Raw genomic sequence first — 24,787 nt, 5'->3', positions numbered from 1 at the left:
CCCCAAGTCAGGACTGTAGGAACACGATTCCCATCTATTTGGTTCACTAGGATGAGCAGAGCACTTGACATATTACAGGTACTCACATGCACTGGCTGGATGATGTAAAGAATATATGAACAAGGGCAGCCCAGGTGGCTCAGCGGTTTAGCGCCACCTTCAGCCCAGGGTGTGGTCCTGGAGATCCGGGATCGAGTTCCGCGTCAGGTTCCCTACATGGAGCCTGCTTCTCCCTCTGCCTGTGTCTGTGCCTCTCTCTCTCTGTGTGTGTGTCTCTCATGACTAAATGAATAAAAAATTTTTTAAAAAGATTATATGAACAAATAGACAAAAAAGAATTTTAAAAAATTTCCCTACCTCCCTGATTGCCGGGACTACTACATAGATTAAATAGGATAATGTATGTTGTAAGGATTTATGAAAGGCATGTATGTTGAAAGAGCTTTTTAAGTTCTAAAGTGATACAAATGTTAATAATTACCATCATAGATCTACTTCATATTTGCCCAGTTCAGCCTTGGTTGTCTTATTAATTTAATGCCAACATGACTGGAACTGGAAAGAAACCAATATTTATTAAAGCTTTACTGTGTCCCAGAGAGAGATATATATAATTTGTGTCTTCTACCTTTTGAACCAACCCCGCTGTCTCAAATTTAGTCATAAGTCCTAGCCAGAAACTACATCAAAACTGAACTCACAAATCAGTCAACGGTCACTTAGCACTTATTACTAGCCGGACTCCGTATATAGTGCTTTGCAGGCACAAGCTCATATACTTTTTAAAGCTATAAGTCTTTTTATCTTTCAGTTTTATTGAGATACAATTGACAGACAACACTGTATAAGTGCACAGCATAGTGACTTGATTTACATATATTGTGAAACGATTAGCCCAAGTTTAGTTATTCATCACCTCACAGAAACCTAAAAAGAGGGGAAATGGCTTTTTCCTTGTGATGAAAACTTTCAAGATCTCCTCTCTAAGCAACTCTCAAGAATGTACACAGCAGTGTTTAGTCATCACATTGTACATTACATCCCCATTCTTCAAGATAGCTACTGCTATTGTCCCCATTTTACAGACGAGGAAACAGAGACTCTTAGGGTTAAGCGACTTGCTACAAGTCCACCATTAGCAGGTGGCAGAGTCAGGATTTGGAGGTTTGACTTAAAGACCATACTCTTCAGTACATAAAACGCAGGGCATGCATGTAAAGTTATCATAGAACAGGCGCTGAGTCATTCTGGTGCGTCTGTTCAAGGAAGAGCTGCTTTAGCATTCAATCAGCACTGCCTTAATTTTTTTTCTCCCAAAGTGAAAATCTATGCCTGGGAATAAGGGGAAAGATAGCAATGAGACAAGAGACCATGTCCCTAGTTTCAAGTTCTTTTTCCTCACACTGGCTCTCCATGCCTCACTGATGTCATAGCCTGGAAGGCAGGTCTACGATCAGGAAGGCCAATGAGAACATGTGCCCCTGACAAATCTTGGGTCCCTTTCACAGTTACCCAAGGACAACTGAAATTTCTTTTCACTTCCCTGCCTGTTCAGGGCAAGCATGTCCACTTCAGTAGTTATGACCATCAGCTGGCCTGATTCACAAGCAGTTCCTAATTAAGTAAGACTATTGAATGCTGTGAGATATGGAATCTCTTGCTGCTAAATTGCACACAGGCTGAAAGCAATGAGGATCTGTTTAGATATGCGCAGTGCTTTATATTCGGGGACCAGCAGTTACGAAACTCTGAAACCAATCATCATTAGGACAACCCTGTCTTGGCTGCCAGAGAATAAAGGTCCCTACACAGAGCTACCTGCTCGGACTAATGGTCAAGAGGCTGATGAGGCGTTAATGAGACCATGAATCAAAATTTACCAAACAAACAATGCTCCCAAAGGCCCTGGCTTCTAGTTATTTCTGTTTCACTTTATCCTCAAACGAACTATGGAACAAGATGACTGCTTTTGGATGTCTTCATTAGCGGCCTATCCTCGAATGGTTATTCCAAGCAAATATCCCAAACTCATTTCTTTGTAGGGAAAAGAAAGAGGGTCAAAGGATTATATCATATAATATAAAATCCAGGGGTGCCGAGGTGGCTCAGTCAGTTGAGTGGCTGACTCTTGATTGTGGCTCAGGTTGTGATCTTGGGGTTGTGAGATCCAGCCCTGTATCAGGCTCTGAAGTCTGCTTGTCTCTCTCCCTCTTGCTCCTCCTCCTACTCTCTCTTCCTTACTCTCTGTCTCTCAAATAAATAAATAAAATCTTAAAAAAAAAAAAAAAAGGAATATAAAATCCAGACACTGACAAAAGTCAACCACATGAGTTGCTTTACATTAAATATATTTGTTCCCATGGTTCCTTCTCCAGGAAAATTAATCATATGTTATGGAGAAGTACCATCTACTGAGCACTTATTATGGACTAGGCACATACTGAGAGTTTTGCATACACTGGCTGACAGAGTTATGCAGCCTGAGGTAATGAGCAAGCCTGCTGTACCAGGTCATTTCCTTGTTCTGTGTTCTCACAGGACCGAGTACCCCCCTATCATTAAGCTTTTCCCAAAGTCATTTGTGTGGCTAATACCTCTGTCTTGGATTGACTATAAGCTCCACTAAAGCAAGGACTAGGTCTACTTTTGTTCCTCATCATAACCCCAGCTACTAACACAGCACATGACATATAATAGATGCTCAACAAACATTTGACAAATAAATGCAGGCAGCATGTACAGGTGCAGACATATCCCAGGTAGATATAACCAATAGATAGCAGTCAGGATTTGAACTCAGACTCCAGTGCCTGAGCTCCTAATCTGTAGCACCTGTTCTCTCTCTGGGCTGAGTGGTCTTCCGTGTCAGAACACATCAAACAGGAACAAACGAGCAATTATATGGGCACCTGGGTGGCTTAGTGGTTGTACATCTGCTTTTGGCTCAGGTCGTGATCCCGCAGTACTGGGATCAAGTCTTGTATTGGCCTCTCCACAGGGAGCCTGCTTCTCCCTCTGCCTCTGTCTCTGCCTCTCTCTGTGTGTCTCTCCTGAATAAATAAATGAAATCTTTAAAAAAAAAATAGAAAAAAAAACAACTATAATTATCACCATATTCTTGTACAGACATTTAAAAGCCAAAGGGGATCCTCTATGGCTATTGAGGTATGCTAAAGACTTGTTACAGAATAAACACTGGTGGACAAAAAGTACATTAGAGAAATTCTAAGAATACACGGAAATCATGCCCCATCTTTCCTCATGGTCTCTCTCCATTTCCTATTTATATTGTTTCAGGCTTATTATTATTATTATAGCAACATTTAAAATCCAAATGATGCTGGTCAGCAGAACATAGAGAATTCTCAGTCCTCCCAGAAACCTAGCAACAAGTGTTTTCCAATCTGGCTCACAAGAGTAAAAGAAGAAAATAAATGTGAGCCCCTGAGCCACTGCCTGCAACACAAAAGAAGGCTATTATTGTTAAAAACATTAATTCTTATTGATATTTGTCCCACTGTGATTACTGGCAGCTGGAAGACAGCTTTGGGGTCAGTGAGACCTGGATTCTAATTCCAGCTCAGCCACTTGTTTCTGTGAGGCACCAGCCAAGTTATGTAACCTCAGCATGTTTCCTCAGCCATAAAATATGGATAATAATACTACCTACTTCACAGTAAGTGCACAGCACAGAAGGGGAAAAAAATCGAGCAATGATGCCTAATTTTATCGTCTTCCTCATCACCATTATTTAGTTAGCTGTAAGTAGAAAGTGTCTTGCCTTGAAACCTGATAGGATGACAGAAAGGAAGGGAAATGAACACATTCCAGAGATATTCAGAAGATAAAATAAAATAACTTGCTGATAGAATGGTGAGGGAGGTGGGGGTGGGGAGAGAGGTAGGACATGCATGGTGAGGGCAAGGCAGATGCTCCAAATGACTCCTAGGTTTGCGGTATGTGTAAGCAGATGGATGGAGGTGCCATTTATTCATCTAGGAATTCATTCTTCAAAATACTTTGAGACAGCTGCTAGTAGATGAAGGCACAACCATCTGTGAATGCACTGTGGCTTGTGGGAAAGAATAAAGCCTGGGAAGAAGAGGGCCTGGGAACACTAAGTAAAGAGAAAGAAAATTCATTGTTAATATGAGAAATGCATGAATGGAGCAATCACAGAATTCTACAACCCAAGAGCCAGGCATTTTCCTCCAGAACCAAGAATACTTCCAAAACAGCCAAATGACCCTGTACATCAAACCAATTTACAGACACTTTAGAATTCTATCAGCTGCACAAAATCAGTTGTGTAATATTGTTAACTCCCTTCTCCCAAACCCCACCTAAAAATGCTAACACGATTAAAGGGGATGATTAAAAGCAATCCTGGAATTTCCTCACAGAAACATTTACAACATGAAAAAGGCCCATTAATTTTTCTAGTGTTCCTCAAACATTTTGGAAGTCTCCGAAATATCAAAAGAGAATGACCCTAGGGTCCTGGCAGGGTACAATCTTAAGCTGACCTCTGCAAATGAAAACAATTTATGAAGCCTACTCTAGTACTTCCAAAATGCATGCAAGTTTTGCATGCGACTGCATAATATAATTGGGTTGCTTTTAATACATATATGCACTTTTAATTCCCCAACTATTGAATCAAAAGTGATGTGCTATGAATGTGCCTCAATTAGCCCATGACTTTGGGGATGCCCTTGTCCAGAGCTTTCCACGCAGTGTGGAACTCATTATCTAAGTTGAGAACCATGAAATTAATCTGAAATGGACTAGGGAGGCTTTTCCTTGGAGCAGGGACTAGAGTCATGACCTCTGGAAGTCACTCTTCATTCCTCCAAATCTTTTAATATATATTAATAATAATATTAATATTAAAAATCACACTGAGTGGTTTTTAAATTCATTTTGCAGGACAAGTAGATACTATGGTACATGGTAGGGACATAGGTACTATGGGGAGGAGGATACTGAGACACTCAGAGAGGTGAAGTACATTTCCAAAAGGTCAATAGCCCACGACTGCTGGAACCCTAATCTGAGCCTAGATAGCCCTTGTCCATGAAAACTACTAATACTTCCTCTACTGTACCTTAGCAGCACACTCCTATTACTATTCTCACTGATGGCTCATATTTGATGGTAATCAAGAATAAAAGCTAAATGGCATGCTTCAAAAGTAAGAAAAAAAGCTTTATCTTCTCAAAACATAATTTTATTTAACTGAAAAAATATCAGTGTGCAAATTGGACATTTTTGGTACATAAAGTCAAGTGTTACTAATTAAGTAAATGAGTGATGAATCATGGTATCAACACTAGTCATTAAACAAAATTGCATTTAAATTAGATTTACTAGATAGTTTACAGTACAAAAAATATAATGAGCCAACTTTAAAGAAAGCTTCCAATCATTTTACTCTTAACAATGGTTCTCTTGTACCATTTTAAAAGATGAATACAAACAGAAAATGGGGGAGTAAAGTTTGTGATGCTTTCTGCCCTCCTCAACATTTCTACAGAGTAGCAACATCTTTTAAGCAACATGACACATGATTTAATTCACCCAAGAGAGATCACTTTGCTTGAGGGGCGGGTGCCTTCTGTTTAAATTCAGTTTACTCAATCAAATGTACCACAGAATGGAAAATGGGGTAGATTCATTCCTGTCCTGAAATTCTTCCTATATTAACTAAAATCACCTGACTTTTGTAGCAAATGAGCCATGAGATACAATGCCAGAAATTGATTTAGAAGAGTGAGTACATAGTCTGAAAAAGAGTGTCTGTATATTTTGTAATAAAACGTCCCTGGACAGCTCTGGATGTCACAGAGAGATATAAGAGGGCATAAGGATGTAAATGGGGACATATAAAACCATACAAAAAGACTGAATGAATTGTCACTAAAATAGACACTTATTCTTCTACAGACATACACACTGACATAGTTTTATCTGATGGGAGGTTAGGAGGTTGTGACCTCGATGAAATGTCATCTCCTGTGAGCTTATGTCCTTGACCTAGCTGGGTAGGCCCTCACTCCCCAGTACAGCTCCCTATGACTGCCTGCCTAGCACTTTTCAAAATCTCTAATCACTTCCCCTTCGTTCTCCCACTAATTGTGTAGCACTCCTTTGTCTATCAGGTTCTTTGCAGGATCACCAGTGCCTAACTTGGTGCCTGGCAGCAGTTAGGAGATTCTAAAATATATTTGCTGAAAGAATGAACAAAGCTGTGAAGGGCCAACAGGATACAGCACTCTTTTGAGTTCATTTTTACAAATCAGATTTGATTTCATTTCATTAAATACTTTTATTTACTGGCATTTTCTGAAATTACTCTGGGTTCTCATTAGTCAGGAGAAACTGATTCTATCTTCAGAGAGGAAGAGGATAAAACTTTTAGGCACTTGTTCCAAAGGTCTTTCCAAATGATGTTGTAGTATAATTTGGCTTGAAAGCAAGGTCCAACATTTTATTACCTCCAAATTTATTCAGAAAAGCTGAAGGCCCGTGATAAGGCTCATTAAGTCGCTGAAAGACCTATCTTCACATGCCTTTCACACAAAAGGTCTCAACTTAATGCTAGGTAATTACCGTTCATTTTCCCCTGGTTATTTCTATTTCCTGAAGATTCCCAGGGAAGTTGGCCTCACTGGACACTCCCAGTCTGAGATGTGAGCACCGTAAGAAAGACCCATGCTTACTGGAGGATGTTTTTCAGCTGCAACTAAGGAAAGACGATTCTGACTCTAGGGCTTAGAATTTAAACTTAGATCGTCTACTAGTCACCCTGTTTCCAGAATCAAGGTCAAGAGAGACAAGTTCATGGCAGCTGTTTACATGTGAAATAGATCACTTTTCACCGCACCTGTTCCAAGCCTAGATGACTTTGGCTCAACCCTCAACTACATCACTTTCCAGTTGGTGACTCTGGGTCAGTGACTGATATTTACTGCATGTCCATTTCCTCATTCATAAAACAGGGCTCACGGCACTTACTGTAGGATCATTAGAATTAAACGTAAAGTACAGGGAATTATATCTGGTACATGTTAACTGTTCAATAATATTATTTACTTATTAATATTAATTAGTGTCATCACCACCACCATCTCTGATATCCCATTTACAAGCAGGAAGTATCCCTGTCATTTATGATAAATTTGATCCTAGTCCCAACGGATCCATCAATGCTACTAGAAGAAAATTTCACTAACTGTAAAACAGCACAACAGAGGGTAAAGGCTGACCAGGGAAAACCCCTGCTGGGTATCTTCATTTCCGTTCGCAGAGCAGAGTGGTATGCAGCCCCCTCAGGACTTACGGAAGTCACCAGCCCCAAATCTACACCTATTTTTATTTTCAATCAGCTGAGGACTACAATTCATCTGTCTCCACTGCATTGGTCCTGCCAGCAGCCTTCTCTCCCAATGGGCTCTCCTCACTCCAGCAGTGTCCATGGATGATGAGCCATGTCACTCATAACTATTTAGCTTCTTACGGACCATAGCCAAGGCCCAGTAGACTTCTGGGAAGACCAATAAGTAGATATCAAGTGAGCTCTCAGTAAATGTTGGTTATTGTGATTGTTGTTGTTCTTGCCAAGAAAGGCAACCCATTTCCCAAAATACTTTTACTCCTGCCTATAGCTCCACAAAGATTTTCTGATTAGATTTGGTGCTTTGGTCCTTTTTTACTTGAAGTACAATGGTGACAAATAGACTGGATTCAGGAATCCTTGGACTTGAATCCCTACTCAGCCTCCTTTTTTCACTGGTTATTCTACTTATGTATAAAGCTGAAAAAGAAGCTCATTGGTTCTCTGTGTTAGACAAATGAAAATCAGTGGAAACAATAAAATAATCTTCTACTTAGAGGAGAAAACAAGTCTCTCCATTTGTTTTCCAAAATCTCCAGGCTACTTAATTTGCCCTGGCCTCCGCTCCTTCCATCTTCAAACCTCTGCACCTCTTTCCCCTGCTCCTTGATGCTTTGGGCTATGAGAACAAGAACAGCCCTCTGGCACAAACATCTTCAGAGTTCTGCCACAAACACAGATTCCTGCAAAAATTACACGTAAACTGACCGGTGAGGAGAAGCTAAGCAAAATTGATTTTGTATATGGCCCCTAAGCTACAAGAGATAAGTATAGCAACTAAGAACATGAGCCCTAAACTCAGGTGACCTAGGTTCAAATCTTGGCTCTGCCACCCAGGGCATGTCCCTTAATACTCAAAGACTTAGTTCATTATCTAGAAATAAGGCTGATAATAATATCAACTTCAAGGGACTGCTTTAAGGATTAAATGAGATTATTGTGTGTCACTCTGTAAAACTCTTTGTATGGTGTCACCTATGTAGGTGATATTCAATAAACATTATTATGTTTAGATGTGTCCTGGGCATGTGGACTCCAGAAGTCTGTTTATATTAGAGGGTCATTATGGAAAGGCATTGTAGACTAAGTCCTCCAGTGGAGCAACCATTACCATATTTGAACCCAGAGCTTTAACCTCAAAGGGCTACAGAGATGTGGTCATTCAATAGCAAATCAAGACTCAGGTTGGAGCCAATCTGCTAAAACATCAAGAGACCTTTCACATTTTCAGAGATGTTTCCAGAAATCACCAGGCACTAGGTCCTCGAGATTCATTCTCCAAAAGTGGCAGTTTTTAAAGAATTTTTAAAATCATAAGATATTAACATGAAACTTGATAAGAAGATAACCAGAATGTATTGGAAAGAAGCAGGAACAGATGGTTGGCATGGAGTAGGGTCTTCTTGACCTAACTCTTTCTATCCCATCCTGTACGCTATGCTTTTTTTCCTAATGTAGAATGTGGATACTCTTAAGTCTAGAGAAAGAAAAAATATGTGAATCACATAGTATCAATAGGATCTAGTTTCTTCCTAAGCCACCAGACCATTCTTGCCAGGTTAACAATTCAGAGAGTGGAAAACTACAGGAACAGAAAAGTTAGCACGGCAAGGTTTAAGAGACAGCACCACACCACTGAAAAAGAGAGATAAGTTAACCATATGATCCTCTCATTAGATGCAAAGAAAGCATTTGACAAAATACAGCATCCATTCCTGATCAAAACCCTTCAGAGTGTTGGGATAGAGGGAACTTTCCTCAACATCTTAAAAGCCATCTACGAAAAGCCCACAGCAAATATCATTCTCAATGGGGAAGCACTGGGAGCCTTTCCCCTAAGATCAGGAACAAGACAGGGATGTCCACTCTCACCACTGCTATTCAACATAGTACTGGAAGTCCTAGCCTCAGCAATCAGACAACAAAAAGACATTAAAGGCATTCAAATTGGCAAAGAAGAAGTCAAACTCTCCCTCTTTGCCGATGACATGATACTCTACATAGAAAACCCAAAAGCCTCACCCCAAGATTGCTAGAACTCATACAGCAATTTGGTAGCATGGCAGGATACAAAATCAATGCCCAGAAATCAATGGCATTTCTATACACTAACAATGAGACTGAAGAAAGAGAAATTAAGGAGTCAATCCCATTTACAATTACACCCAAAAGCATAAGATACCTAGGAATAAACCTAACCAAAGAGGTAAAGGATCTATACCCTAAAAACTATAGAACACTTCTGAAAGAAATTGAGGAAGACACAAAGAGATGGAAAAATATTCCATGCTCATGGATTGGCAGAATTAATATTGTGAAAATGTCAGTGTTACCCAGGGCAATTTACACGTTTAATGCAATCCCTATCAAAATACCATGGACTTTCTTCAGAGAGTTAGAACAAATTATTTTAAGATTTGTATGGAATCAGAAAAGACCCCGAATAGCCAGGGGAATTTTAAAAAAGAAAACCATAGCTGGGGGCATCACAATGCCAGGTTTCAGGTTGTACTACAAAGCTGTGGTCATCAAGACAGTGTGGTACTGGCACAAAAACAGACACATAGATCAATGGAACAGAATAGAGAACCCAGAAGTGGACCCTGAACTTTATGGTCAACTAATATTCAATAAAGGAGGAAAGACTATCCATTGGAAGAAAGACAGTCTCTTCAATAAATGGTGTTGGCAAAATTGGACATCCACATGCAGAAGAATGAAACTAGACCACTCTCTTTCACCATACACAAAGATAAACTCAAAATGGATGAGAGATCTAAATGTGAGACAAGATTCCATCAAAATCCTAGAGGAGAACACAGGCAACACCCTTTTTGAACTCGGCCACAGTAACTTTTTGCAAGATACATCCACAAAGGCAAAAGAAACAAAAGCAAAAATGAACTATTGGGACTTCATCAAGATAAGAAGCTTTTGCACAGCAAAGGATACAGTCAACAAAACTAAAAGACAACCTACAGAATGGGAGAAGATATTTGCAAATGACATATCAGATAAAGGGCTAGTTTCCAAAATCTATAAAGAACTTATTAAACTCAACACCAAAGAAACAAACAATCCAATCATGAAATGGGCAAAAGACATGAACAGAAATCTCACAGAGGAAGACATAGACATGGCCAACATGCACATGAAAAAATGCTCCACATCACTTGCCATCAGGGAAATACAAATCAAAACCACAATGAGATACCACCTCACACCAGTGAGAATGGGGAAAATTAACCAGGCAGGAAACAACAAATGTTGGAGAGGATGCGGAGAAAAGGGAACCCTCTTACACTGTTGGTGGGAATGTGAACTGGTGCAGCCACTCTGGAAAACTGTGTGGAGGTTCCTCAAAGAGTTAAAAATAGACCTGCCCTACGACCCAGCAGTTGCACTGTTGGGGATTTACCCCAAAGACTCAGATGCAATGAAACGCCAGGGCACCTGCACCCTGATGTTTATAGCAGCAATGTCCAAAATAGCCAAACTGTGGAAGGAGCCTCGGTGTCCATCGAAAGATGAATGGATAAAGAAGATGTGGTTTATGTATACAATGGAATATTACTCAGCCATTAGAAATGACAAATACCCACCATTTGCTTCAACGTGGATGGAACTGGAGGGTATTATGCTGAGTGAAGTAAGTCAATCAGAGAAGGACAAACAGTGTATGTTCTCATTCATTTGGGGAATATAAATAATAGTGAAAGGGAATATAAAGGAAGGGAGAAGAAATGTGTGGGAAATATCAGGAAGGGAGACAGAACATAAAGACTCCTAACTCTGGGAAACGAACTAGGGGTAGTGGAAGGGGAGGAGGGTGGGGGTGGGGGGGAATGGGTGATGGGCACTGAGGGGGACACTTGACAGGATGAGCACTGGGTGTTATTCTGTATGTGGGTAAATTGAACACCAATAAAAATTAATTTATTAAAAAAAAGAGAAAAAAAAGAGAGAGATAAGTTGTATTTTCTCCTACACAACAGATAACACAGTATACAGACATATCAAGTCTGTACTGGAGATGGTTACTGGAATATGTTTTAGGATCAGAATTTTACACTTGAAAACCCTATGTCTTAGGATCCTATATTTTGGATCCTATGTTTTAGGGTCAGAATTTTACATTTAAAAATCTACTGGCACAGCACTGGCCTATAGATCTGAATGGGTTCAGCATCTAGAAGAGGCCAAAATTCCCTGTGGTCCAGGACTTTCCATCTCACAGACCAGGTAGAGGCTTTCTTTGAATGCTCCATCTCTCTTCAACCTCCACCCTCCCCATTTAACAGGGAGCAGTTAGTACACATACACAGTAGTACGGTGTAAATGTTTAATAGCTGGCTGGGGGTAAAGGAGATGATCTTATTGTAGTGTTTGCCACCATGGCAACACTTCCACCATGGCTTGTTTCAAACTAACGCTGATAGCACTCAACAAGGAGTTGAGAAGAGATGCAGTATAATCTGCTCTCACAAATAGGTACAAGTTGACTCCAGCAATGCCTAAACTGTGTTTTAAGGGGATGAAAACCTCACTGACAGATATTTTTTTCAGATCCATGTGGTTGATGTAAAAGCAGTTTTCATATGGCTAATTGTGAGAGTTCAAGTATCACTTCCTTGAAGTACTAGAAACAAATATCATTCCTAATCCACTTTCTATCTGAATGAAATCCTAACTCTTATCATCCATCTGTGCAGTTCCTCTTGTAGTAAATGTAGTTTTTTTAAACTTTCTTTTCTCTTTTCAGTTCTACATCTGCTAGTGTTTTCCATTTGCCAGCTCCCAACATGTCCCCAATTACTTCTTTTTTATTTTATAGCCGACATGCTGATGTTTCATCAGTTACGACTGCTGAGTTCCACTGAGCATTAACAGTCTGCAGTGCCTCCAGGAGGGTACATAATTCACTAAGTACACCAAACCATTTTTTCTCCAAAGAATATTGTTTAATATAAATACATAAATACAGTGTGAGGTTAACGTAGTACAGAAGAAAGGTTTTTCCCTTGGAATCATCAAAAAAAAGTGAAAAAAACAAAACAAAACAAAAACCACGATTCGTGAAAGGCTAGTTTATACACAGGAACAAGGAATCACTTGCATTTAAGAAGTATGATTTCAATTGGCTTTTTTTCCCTAACTGAACAAAAGGCAAAAAATTAATATAATTGAATACATGAACAAGTTGGTATTTTAACCTATTCAGTCAAAATATTTTTACTGCATGGAAAGGAAGCTAAAGTTCATAAGGCATATGAAAACTTGAAAACAGGATACAATAGATCTCCAAAATTATTGCTAAAATGATTTTGGCTAACAAAAGCAAAGTAAAAGGAAGAATCAAGAAAAAAAATTGTGTTTGTTTTCAATTCTATTTTTTCTTATAAATATATAATCATCCTCTATAAAAATTCCTGAATAACCTAAATGGACGAACAACAAATTTCCAAGCAGGTAGGAGGAACTTAGAAGTAAATGCCCTTAAAACACCAAAATTCAAACCACTCAAATCTAGTGGTGACTTAAAAGTAGGTACTGTTTCCCAAACTTTTATCAGATCAGTTTTTTTTTATCAGTTGTATAAAAATCGGCAAATAACTATATTTTCTTCAAGATGTGAAAAATGAAACAATGAGGTTTAAACTGTTTAAAACAATGTAGTCACATGTTCCATTGTAGCCCAGAGTTGTATGTGAGGAGGGAGGATGATAGAACAATCAGGATTTTCTGCTGTGTGTGGTGGGGAAACGGGAAAATGGATGGGAGGAAGGATAATCTTCGAGGGACATTTTTTAAAACAACAGCAATATTTAATATTTATGCAATATCATTCAATGGGGTAAATCCTAACATATGTGATCTTTCAAGTCCCCGCAACCCTATGAAGTATTTCTGATCCCATTTTACAGATGAAGTAACTGGACAGAGAGTCCCCACCCCAAGCAAGAATTCCATGACCAAGATCCAAGCTCAGCCATGTCTCACCTCTGGTAGGTGTAGAGCTGGGGGCAGGGCACACATGCTTGGAGGCACCAGCCACTGACTTTCATATTGCAACCTCTAATTTTCAATCACAGTCTTAGCAAATACCACCTCGTTACCTCTAAAAATCTTAAAACAAAAAAATAAAAAAAATAAAAGATGCTACTCCCGCAGGATAGTCTCTAAGGCCAAACTGCTGCTCCCCCACTTCTACTTCACACCAGCTATTCATCTGCTGCAGCGCCACAGTGAGTAAGTGGCAGAGCTAAAATTCAGATCCAATTATGTCTGACTCCAGAGGAGCAAAAATTTTAACATTCTAGGCCAACTGTATTTTGCTTCCGACAAGAGGAACAATAGTAGTGATTATATCAAGCTCTCAAATCTATGTATGTACTCAGAAAAAAATAAAAATAAAAATAAGTCATTATCTCCAGTTCCTCCTATGCCTACCCTGTGGTTTTCAGCAACTATAACTATCTGCAGAATTCCTTGCAGATGGCCCTTTCTCCAAGATCAGAAGTCTTCCTGGCTCTTGCCTCAGAATAAGTTTCCCCATTTTGGGTAGAGACATGCCAGACTCATCCTCTAACCCAGTTATTCTCAAAGTGCGGCCTCCAGAATAGCAGCATCAGCATCACTGGGGAATTTGTCAGAAATGCAAACGCTCAGGCCCTACCCCATACCTACTGAATCAGAAATTCTGGGGATGAGGCCAGACCTGTATTGTAACAAAACCTACCAGGTCATTCTGATACCAATCAAGTTTGAAAACCATAGTGGCTTGAGAAATCTGTGCAAAAGTTTCCCTGGACCTGTGGGAGCAGCAGCCTAGAAGTCCTGCCTTCATCCCTTGTTCATAGCTAAGCTTACAAAGCAGGGATAGACAAGTGTTCTGCAGGGAGGCCTTCCGCTCTCAATCCCAGACTAAATCAGGCACCCCTTCTCTGCGCTCCCATCACAAGTGTAGCACTGCATAATTAGACATTCATTCATGTTGAATGTCACCCCCCCAAACCAAACAGTGAGCTCCAGAAGGCCTATTATAACTCCAGGGCACAGCCTAGGGTTTGGCATATAGTAAACCTTCAATAAGTATTTTATGAATCAGTAAATCTTTAAAGTTCATAATGCTCAAAAAGCTTCTATGACATATATAAGTCCCACAGCTACATTTTCACACATTGTTCAGTCAAATATTTATCAAGCATCTCATTTGGTCAGATACCATTCTAGGCGCTAGGATCCAGCAGTGAATGAGACAGAAAACGAAAACCAAAACAAAAAACTTATCTTCCTGCCTTCTGGGTCTTATTTCTAGTTGGTAGAGACAGAAAATAAAAAAAATAAACAAACTGGTAAAACCCAGTGCCATGTTAGATGGTGATCAATGCTATAGGAAGGGAGCTAAGGAGTCCCGGGGTGGGTAGGGAGGGAGGCTGCAGCTTGAATGGGATGGCCAGAGTAGATCCTGGAAGAGTCTTTAAGTAAAGATCTCAAGAAAGTGAAGAAATAAGCTCTATCCTACAAGTACCTCAGAACACACATAATGAGCTGAAGGAACACGGGGACAAAGTACCCCCTCAAGAGGCTGGAAGAACAGCAGAGAGCATGGGATGGAGTGACCAAGGAGAAAATAGGAGATGAGGCCAGAGAATCACAATGGGGTGGAGGCAGGCAGATGATGTAGGACCTTGCAGGCCACTATTATGACTGTGATCTCTTCTCTGAGGGGAATGAGAAGTTTGTGAGCAGAGGAGTGATCTTGTCCCCTGTGTAATAACAGAATCCATTTGGCCTCTGTGTTGAGAGCCAACTGAAAGAAGTGAGGAAAGAAGCAAGAGAAGACCAGTGAGGGGACTGCCACCATAATCCAAACAAGAGGTGCTGGCAGCTTGGCCCCAGGTCATAGCACTGGAATGCAAGGAGCAGGTGGATGCTGGGTTAAAGCCCGGACACTCCCATGGCTGCCAATAGTTTTTTCTGCCACTTAACTGTTCCACATGATAGAATCAAACTCTCAGGAAAAAAAATGTATTATATAAGAGACTTGTATACATGAGATGAGCATCTTGAATTCTTAAATAGCAAAGAAAATATAAAGTTAGCACGTGGAATGCCAGGAAGACATACCTGGAATAATCACATGCAAGGGACTGGTAACCTAAAAGGATGAGTAGAGAATAGAGCCCCCTGACAGTTGTACCTCTCACAATTAAATATTAAGCTTTCTTAAGGATACCTCTTTATATTTACCACCTTGCTCTACACATAGAAGACACTCTTAATGCCCATAGGTTGTTGATTTTAAAAGAGGCTTTAGTAACAAGAAATATAAAAAATGGATTAAAAGTACAACATAAAGACTGTATGACCACATACTATACTTTAAGTTCACTTATTCAGGTATTTTCCTTTTCTTTTTCTTGTTTTAAAGATTTTATTGGGCAGCCCGGGTGGCTCAGTGGTTTAGCGCCAACTTCAGCCCAGGGCGTGATCCTGGAGACCCGGGATTGAGTTCCACGTCAGGCTCCCTGCGTGGAGTCTGCTTCTCCCTCTGCCTCTCTCTCTCTCTGCCTGTGTCTCTCTCATAAATAAATAAATAAATAAACAAACAAATAAATAAGTAAGTAAAATCTTTTAAAAAAAATTCCTCTCCCTCCCTCTCCATCCCCCTTGTCCTCTTCCCCTGTGCAACCCCCAACCCCGGTCCCTTGCACATGTTCTCTCTCTCTTAAATAAATGAATAAAATCTAAAAAAAATTTTTTTAAAGATTTTATTCATTCATTTGGCAGAGAGAGAGAGAGAGAGAGAGAGAGAGAAAGAGTACAAGCAGGGAGAATAGCAGAGGGAGATGGAGAAGCAGGCTCCCCACTGAGCAGAGAGCTCAGCTCAGGGCTCCATCCCAGAACCGGAAGATCATGACCTGAGCTGAAGGCAGATGTTTAACCAACTAAGCCACCCAGGTGCCCACATTCAGGTATTTTCTGAACACTTCTTAGGGAGAAGGTGCTAAACCAGAAGTTACAGATTCACAAAGGTTTCATATTGTTAATTTTTTAAACCTGAAGAGTAAACAAAAAATTTTAATGCAAGGACATCATGAACAAAATAGGTCATAATTAGAAAAGAAAAAGGAATAAATGCCACTGACAAATACAGACCATGTAAGACCTATTCGTTTAATATAAGATTCACAGAGGACAGTGGAAAGCCAGGGAATAAATGGAAAACCTGCAATTTTGAAGTGAAATAGTCATGGTTCTCATTCTAGTTCTGCCAATTACTCGCTGGGTGACTGAGCACATTACTTCACATTCTTGATCCTCTATTTCTCCAATTATAATAAAAGATAAAAGTAAATATTTCTTAAACTTGTCAGGAGGATTAAATCCCATAATTCTAGGCAGAGAGTAGGTAGGCAATACAGGTTAGCATTCTTCCCAAATTTCTTCTTAGTATAACCTGCAATGACTTACAAGTGGGAATATCCCCAGAACTGAAATATGCTTTCCATGATTTCATGAGTTACATGTGCCTTGTGAGTCTGTCCCATTCACATAGGTCATAGGCAGGCCTGTCTTCATGGTGCTCTCTTCGTGTGCCAAACATGATAATTCCCAAAACAACAGCAGCTGTCACTTGAGGCTTCTTTAGTTTGTTGATTTCAAACCCCTGCACTACTGGGATTTCGACTGATGTTTTAAGTTTGAACAGAATAATAAACTCTGCAGGCTCTCAAAAGAGAAACACTTACCTTGTAAAAAAAAAAAAAAACTAGTTGGGTTTTTCTTGTTTGTTTGTTTAATTGTCGGGTATTTATTCTGAGGGATTCAAGGCTATCTCCTACCTGTTTTTTCTTCTTCTCCAATGCTCAACTTGAACATCAATCAAAAGGTTTACCAGCATGTACAAGTACAGGCTCTAAACACGCTTTCTACATGAAATCTGTTCCTACCTAGGAAAAGTGCTGTGCTCCCAAAACTGTGACTTACAGAAATTCAAAGGTGCAAATGCCAGGTCTAGTGAGCCACTGCTGAATTATATATGTCGCATCATACAAGCTGATCTGTGATTCCCTCAAAGCTTCACAGCCCTTGATAATTGTGAAAAATAACATCCTTAAATCCAAAAAGACTAGAACATCCTATACTCAGAGTATGGATCTTAGAAAGCATCTGCCTTCTTTGTATTTCCTAGAAATGTTCTTTGTGTTCATCTACAACATGGGGGTTCCAAACTAAAACAAAGAAAGGCAAACGTTCAAGCCACATGGTCCCTGAGTATGAGACTGCTAATATTGAAATCACTGTATTTGTTCACATTGAGAAGATTAGAAGGTGACTTGGGGCATCTAAACAGAAGCATGTTCTTTTCCAGCCTGGTCTTTGTTCTGGCTCTGTGGAACCTGAAGTAATGGGAATGTGTGACAGCACATGCAACTGCTTGGTGACAGATTGCATGGAGATGAAGGACCTCAAATATATGAAGATTTCAGAGCACGTTTGAGCTCAGGAGTGAATGAGCCAGACTCCTCCAAGGAACTAGTTCCACTCTGGAGATGAAGCTCAAGGGGAAAGCTAAATTCACTTTTTTACACCACAGGGATCAATTTAGTTAATAACCATTCTGCTGGGTTTGTGAACACCTGGACAAAAAAAAAAAAATCCAAAAACAAAATCTTTGAAGCTTAGGGAACCTGCATAGAATCGGGAGGGAAAAAGACTTGAACTTTGGATATCACAGCTACTGCATGCCATCTCCCTCCATTCATCAAGATGCTGCAAAAGTAATTAGGGTAATAAATATGAAAAATGTTATACTTTTTAGGACACTAGTGTTTTAGATGTTCAGTAAATGATATCTTGCTTCTGAATTTCCTTAGCAGCCTCACATTCTTAATCATGCACTTATGTATTTAATCATCCAGAAAAATCTTATATCTTTTCTTTTCTTTTCCTGATTGCACAGTAATGCTTGCCTATTATAAAATATTCAAATGAAATAATAGTACATAGAGAATAGAGTTTCTGGAAATCCCAGAAACATGTATGTTTGTTAATCATTACATTCTAGGCTCCATATTGTTGGTGCATTGGAGTTGTCAAACCTCATCAGACAACTCCTCCTGTCCTAAAAGAAGAAATAAAAAAAGTCTAGTAAAAGAGATGGTAACTATAAAACATAACCAAAATATGAAGTAATGCAAGCCATAAGAAAGAAACAAGGAAAAGCTACAGAAGTCAGAGAAGGAAAAAATTACTGCTAGCAAAGTTTGGCCAAGGAAAGCTTCCTCTTCCTCTGCAGATAATGATCTCTGGTTTCCACCATTTCCTATAACTCCATGTGTCACATTACTCATGAGTCCTGCTACTCTGCACTAGACTTCCTAAACTAAGATCTAAGAGCTTTCATCTAAAATTCTGAATTCCACTTTCTGACCACTTCCCCAAAGATTCAGCAATTCTGAATTCACAGCATACCACCAAATAAGGCAAACATGAAGGAAAGAAATCACTTGATCATTTACCACTTCTCATTATCATTGTTCACAGGAATCAGGGAACATAAAAACAGTAAGACTAGAAAAGGAGAAATGTCAAGGTCTCAAGTTTCCTCACACCCCTTTCCAAAAAAAAAAAAAAAGACAAAATAAAGATGGCCTAAGTTAGGAAGATGGGTAAGAGACAGAAACATGGGAGCACTCCACACACATTTCACACTTGATACACAAGAGCTAGGTAGAGCTGGAAAGATGCAGGATAAAAGCAAGCTTGAAATACATAAACACTGTGGTGATGGAAAAATCCAAATTTATGATTAGATCTAGGGAGGGAGATAGTGGAGTATGAAGAAAAGAATCAGGAGACCAAAAGTCACAGAAAGTTCTATCTCTAATAAGCTGGGAAATCGAGAATGAAATCCTTAACCTGGACATGTTGATTCTCATCATTAAAATTTGTGATGCTAAAAAAATAATAATAATAAATAAAAATAAAATTAGTGATGCTGATGCTGTATGTACTCAAATGAGATAGTATATTTGAAAGCATTTTACAAAAAATCATATAAAGCATTTTGCACAAAACACTGGGTTTAGATAGTTGGCCTAAGTTCCAATGAAGATCTGTAAATTCAAGACATACATCTGAATTCTCCAAAAGACAGTCCCAAATTGCTACTTCCACTGACATTTAGAAGTGTAAAGGACTTACATGACTCAGTAAATAAAGACAATACCTCCTTAAGGACAAGGACCATGTCACACCCCCTGTGTTCCCGTAGCATCTACATAGCACCCAGCACAGAGTAACTCCTCAATACTCTGGAAAGCTGAACCAATCTTCCTCCTATTCTACATTCCTGTCCCTTAGCAACGACTAATTGTCCGTGGAACTGCTAGTGGACATCAGTAAGTTGCCATCTCAGAGACAAAGTCAAATGGGCAGAAGGGCATTCCTATAGCATCCATCTTTGATTGTCATTCACACACTTCCTTTTCTGCGCACACTCAACTGAAGGTAATAAGCAGTCTGTCCGGGCTGAAAGCCTCCCTGACACTGGCATAGCTTACCACTCACAGCCTTGTTCAGGAGAGGACGGCATGTGTGGGTACAGGACCTGAGAGGTGGCCCAGGCACCGAGCAGTCTTGGCAAACATGGACAGCAGCAGCCCACTCTTGGCCCTCAGCCACTGCCATTTGCCTGTCATTTGTAAAAACAGAACAGAACACATGCCTGCTCTGCCATGCACTTGCTTCACAGCAACATCCTGACAATTTTGAAATATAAAACAGATTTCTTTGTTAAATGGATATAAGCCAGACCTGAAAAGAAATTCTTTATAGGTCATTGGTATAATATTGGAAAGGAGCTTTATACAACTGAGTCTGCTTTTCTTGGGATCTGAGCAGGACTAGCAGGAAGACTGGCCAGCAGCTGCCCAGGATGCTAATCAGGAAGAGTTACTAAAAGGGACGCCTGGGTGGCTCAGTGGTTTAGCACCAGCTTTAGGGGTGATCCTGGAGACCTGAGATCGAGTCTCAGTGGTTGGGCTCCCTGCATGGAGCCTGCTTTTCCCTCTGCCTGTGTCTCTGCCTCTCTCTCTCTCTCTCTGTGTGTGTCTCTCATGAGTAAATAAATAAAATCTTAAAAAAAAAAAAAAGAGGTACTGAAGTATCTCTAGAAAAGTAACACAGTGAAGAAAACAGCATTCGTCAGGACTTTCTTCAAGGAGGAAATTGTGTTTAATTGTAACCAATACTTTGATGAGACAATTAAGACAGGAGGAGAAGTAGAATGCTCTAGAACAAAACAAGGTCAACAAAATGCCTTTATGTAGGGTAGAATCAACCACCAAAGTTGATTGAGGTGAATTGGGTAAGGAGGCCAGGATGCTGCAATCTGTCATCATCCTTCTTCTGAGTAGCATTGCTCAAATCTGGCATTTCATTTGATTGCTGAAGAGACACCAAAAATCGGTCTGCTTGGGCAACCTACATGTCTTGAACAAGCCCTGCTTGAGGTTAGAAACAGTCTGGCTTTTTCTTTCAGCTCTCCTCCCATTCCCCAAAGTCCCTGCCTCCTCTATACATGGATACATGTACAATTCAATTACACGTATTTATTGAACACCTGGGAAGAGAGAGATGAGCATGGCACAATCCTGATCCCAGAGTAGCACATACTCTAAACAACTAAGTTAATATAAGGCAAACAGATGACTGCTCTGAAAGAGAAATGTCCAAGTACAAATATGGGGATACAGAAGGGGCCAAGGAAAGTCTTATGGAAGATGTGTCATTTATGTAGGGCCTAAAGGGATCATAGGAACTAACCGGGTGCAAGAGGATAGAGGAACTCAAAGCTGATAAATGAATGTATCAACACATGACAGCCTAAGAGAACATTGTGCTTTCAGCAATCTGCAGAGTCTATAGTGGCCACAAAAGCAGGCAAAGTGCTATGGAATAGCAGGAGATGAGGCTAGAAACAAAGGTCAGAGCCAAAATTTGAAAAGTCTTTGGATGCCATGCCAAAGAGTTGGGATCCTACCATGGAAGCACTAGGGAGCTACCAGTGATTTTAAGCTAACGTAGGAGAATATATGTGGTCAGACTTGTGTCCAGTAAAAGCATGCCGGTAGCAATGTGAAAATTAATGAATGGGAGTGGAGTGCCACAGTGAAGGTGAGAATTGCCATGGTCTAGGATGAGAATGGGAAATAGAACAATGGAGACATTTCACAGATACAGTCAATGGGACCTGGTGACTCTAGTGCACAGTGATAAAGAGGCAAGAGTTCCTCTCAATTAATTAATTCCTACTCATCCTTCAGATCACAGATCAAATGCCACTCTTCCCAAAGGAAGCTGTGCAAATCCTAGGAATAAATTAGGTCCTTTCATGACATGCTCATGCACATTGGACTTCTCTTCCACAATTACTTCAGTTTGTAATGCTACGTTTGTGTAATAAATCAAATGAATATCTATATCTGCTATTACACTATGAGCCTCTTGAGGGTCTATTTTGTTTTCCATGCATCTTGAGCAAATAGCGGAGTGTCTGACTCATAGTAGGTACTCAAAAATTATTTCTTTGACAGCAATGGTTGAGGGAAGGCAGTGAAGGATCATACAAAGGCTTATATACTGCAGTATACCAGTGACATGATAAGCCCATGAACTAAGGCAGGGTACAAAAGAATGAGGAAAAAATGAAAATGGTGAGAAGAAAATCAATCCCAGCTTGAACATGGGGGCTTAGAAATACCTGCAAGAATTCCAGATGGAAGATTCTCAACAGCTTTCGACTCAGGAGAGTCAATCTGAAGATTACAGATTTAGGAGCTATCCACCAGGCTGAAGAAATAGTAGTAACTGATTTACTCAAGTTGACTATGCATCTCCAAAAAGAAGAGGCCCAAAGGTGGAACCCTTGAAAAAGCCCAATGTAGAATCAGCTAAATGAGACAACAAAAATTCTTGGAAAGAAAAGTTTGAGAGCTTGGAGAGGACCAGGAGAGAGGTAGATTTCAAGAGACCAAGCAAGGCAGAGTTCAAGATAGAAAGGATGTTTAACAAGTTCCGATATTCCAAGGCATTAGGAGGTGGCTAGCAAGAGTAATAAAGAGGTGGGTTCTGTGATCAGGCAATGATGTCTCCTTCCAAGGCAAAAGACCCTTTTTTTTCTTTTTCTTTTTCTTTTTTTTTCTCCAATAGATTTATTTGAAAAGGAATGGATTTTGAGGAGAAAAAAACATGAGGTAGAGGTATGGAATAGAAAATAAATACAAATGTAAGCTGTTTTGCTCATTGTTTTATAACCACAACAAATTCGTACAGAGAATGCCCTGTACAAAACAACACAATAAAGTTTCAAAGCTCGAGGTGTTCCCCCAGGCAGGGCTGAATATTTCAGTCTCTGGTATTTGGAATTTAGGCTGCAGTCCTTAGTTTTGGATGGATCACTGGGTGTGTGACACAGTCCATGCTTTCAACCAGATTTGAACAGAAGAATGGCCACTTGGCCCAGGTAGAAGTAGATGAAGTGTTTGGTTTCATGTGTCACATAACTACTGAAGTTCCTCCCCACAATGCAGTGCCAGGTGGGGTTGTACTTCTTGTCAAACTCCTTCTTAATATGGGCCGCGATGTCCTTCTCTATGTTATATTTCTCCAATGCCTGAGTCGCACACTCCACCGAGACCTGTTGCATCTCCTCTGACATATCAGAGTTTTTATCACGGCCTTTTGGTCGCACATGGTTACCAAGGAGCAGGGGGTGGCCAACTACAACGGTCTGCTCGGGGAGGGGCTGGCAATGCTTAAACCTGGCTGGAGCTATGGTCGCTAAAGAAAGCCTCCAAAGAAAAGCTAAAAGAATAATATAAGATGAGAACAACATGGGTGGAGAGAAGAAGACTGAAAAACATCCAAGAGAAAGGGATTAATTCATTCTCTTACTCATTTAATTAGTTTTGAGCTCTTACTATGGGCCAAGCACTCTACATTAGAGGTGTAGCAGTAAACAAATTTGATGGTCTGTGGGACAGAAGATTTAAGAGGGGACAGGATGAAGATCAAAGAGGAAGAGTCTGACCTTGAAAATCCATGAGATCTCTCCTCCCTCTGGGCTAGAAAGGAAAGAGAAATGATCCAAGCCTAATGATTACAGATTAAAGAAATACTATGGAGGCAGGAGACTTCAAGGCTGTATTGGGTTGAGTTTCCCTGAAGGCAGAACCTGAGATGAGAGCTTGGGTGCAGAAGTTTAATTAGAAGATGATTCCAGGAAGTAGGGATGAGGGAATACAGAAAGACAAGGAAGGATTAAAACCAATGGAAGGGTATGTTATCAAGTTTGCCACCGAGAGCAAGGGTTTTGATTGGCCAGGACCTCCTAAGAATGCATACAGAATTATGCACCTAAGAATGAAAGGATGGAGCATGTATTCACATGTTCAAATCCCAGGGATTGACGGGAGCCCCTGAGGGCAGTTACTTCCCCCACACTTCCAGGTTCCCCTTTGGCCCAGGCTTGGCAGGCTCGTAGCCTGAGAGAGGGCCCTGGGAAGGAAGCAGAAAAGGCACACATCAGATGCTACAGCTAGGAAGCTGACTGGGACAAAACTGGTTACCACAGTTGTAGCTGAAATCAGAGATGATGAGCTGTGACAATTGCTACCAGGGGAATCAGCCACAAAGATGTTGTTGGTGAGAACTATGTGGAAATGATAAATCTTTCAACCTAGGCTGCTTAAGGAAGCAAGGGATGCTGGAGAACATGGCTTGGGTAATTCTTCCAAGGTTTAAGCTTTCTGGCAATGCTTCTGGCCTCTTTATAAAGGGATGAACTTAGGGACTTATTAGTAGCTAAAAATTGAGATCATGAAGAAGGCTTTCATTCCCACAGGACAAGGGCCATGATATTAACTGCTGATACTTACTGAGTATTTGTTATGGGGCAGGCACTTTGCAGCAGCATCAAATGAATTATCCCTACAACCATGTATTGTAAGAACTGTCATCGTTCCCATTTTACAAGTTAAGAAACTGAGGCTAAGAGAGTTTTCTAAATGTTTAAAATCTATGGAATAACAACCTATTTCAAGTATGTGTGTCAACAACCTATACTTGCATACTTGTGTCTAAACACAGATACACACACATACACAAGATAAAATAAGATATGAGGATTTCCAGAGAATATAGTTTGGTTAGTTTCCCCATGCATGTCTTCATTATGTGGACAATAAAATATTTCTAAACTCTATGGAATGAACTTCTTTAATTTTTTTATATATACCAAATGATCAATCTATTTTCTACAATTATACAAGACTAGAAATGAAGAAAATAGGGACCATTAGAGACAGAGACTGAAGTAAA

The 24,787-nt window shown here is 40.0% G+C and overlaps 1 long non-coding RNA gene and 1 pseudogene across 1 annotated transcript in view; both read right to left on the bottom strand.

Annotated features, from left to right (window-relative positions):
* Nucleotides 1–24,787, bottom strand: part of LOC140593924 (uncharacterized) — a 268,532-nt gene that overhangs the window by 147,877 nt on the left and 95,868 nt on the right. The gene's annotated exons all lie outside the window — the stretch shown is intronic.
* On the bottom strand, nt 22,815–23,161 carry LOC112909478 (dynein light chain 1, cytoplasmic-like; annotated as a pseudogene).

The sequence above is a fragment of the Vulpes vulpes genome, chromosome 9, assembly GCF_048418805.1.
Source record: "Vulpes vulpes isolate BD-2025 chromosome 9, VulVul3, whole genome shotgun sequence".
Lineage (NCBI taxonomy): Eukaryota > Metazoa > Chordata > Mammalia > Carnivora > Canidae > Vulpes > Vulpes vulpes.
The sequence above is the reverse complement of the archived record's forward strand: the minus strand, read 5'-3'. Positions and strand labels throughout refer to the sequence as shown.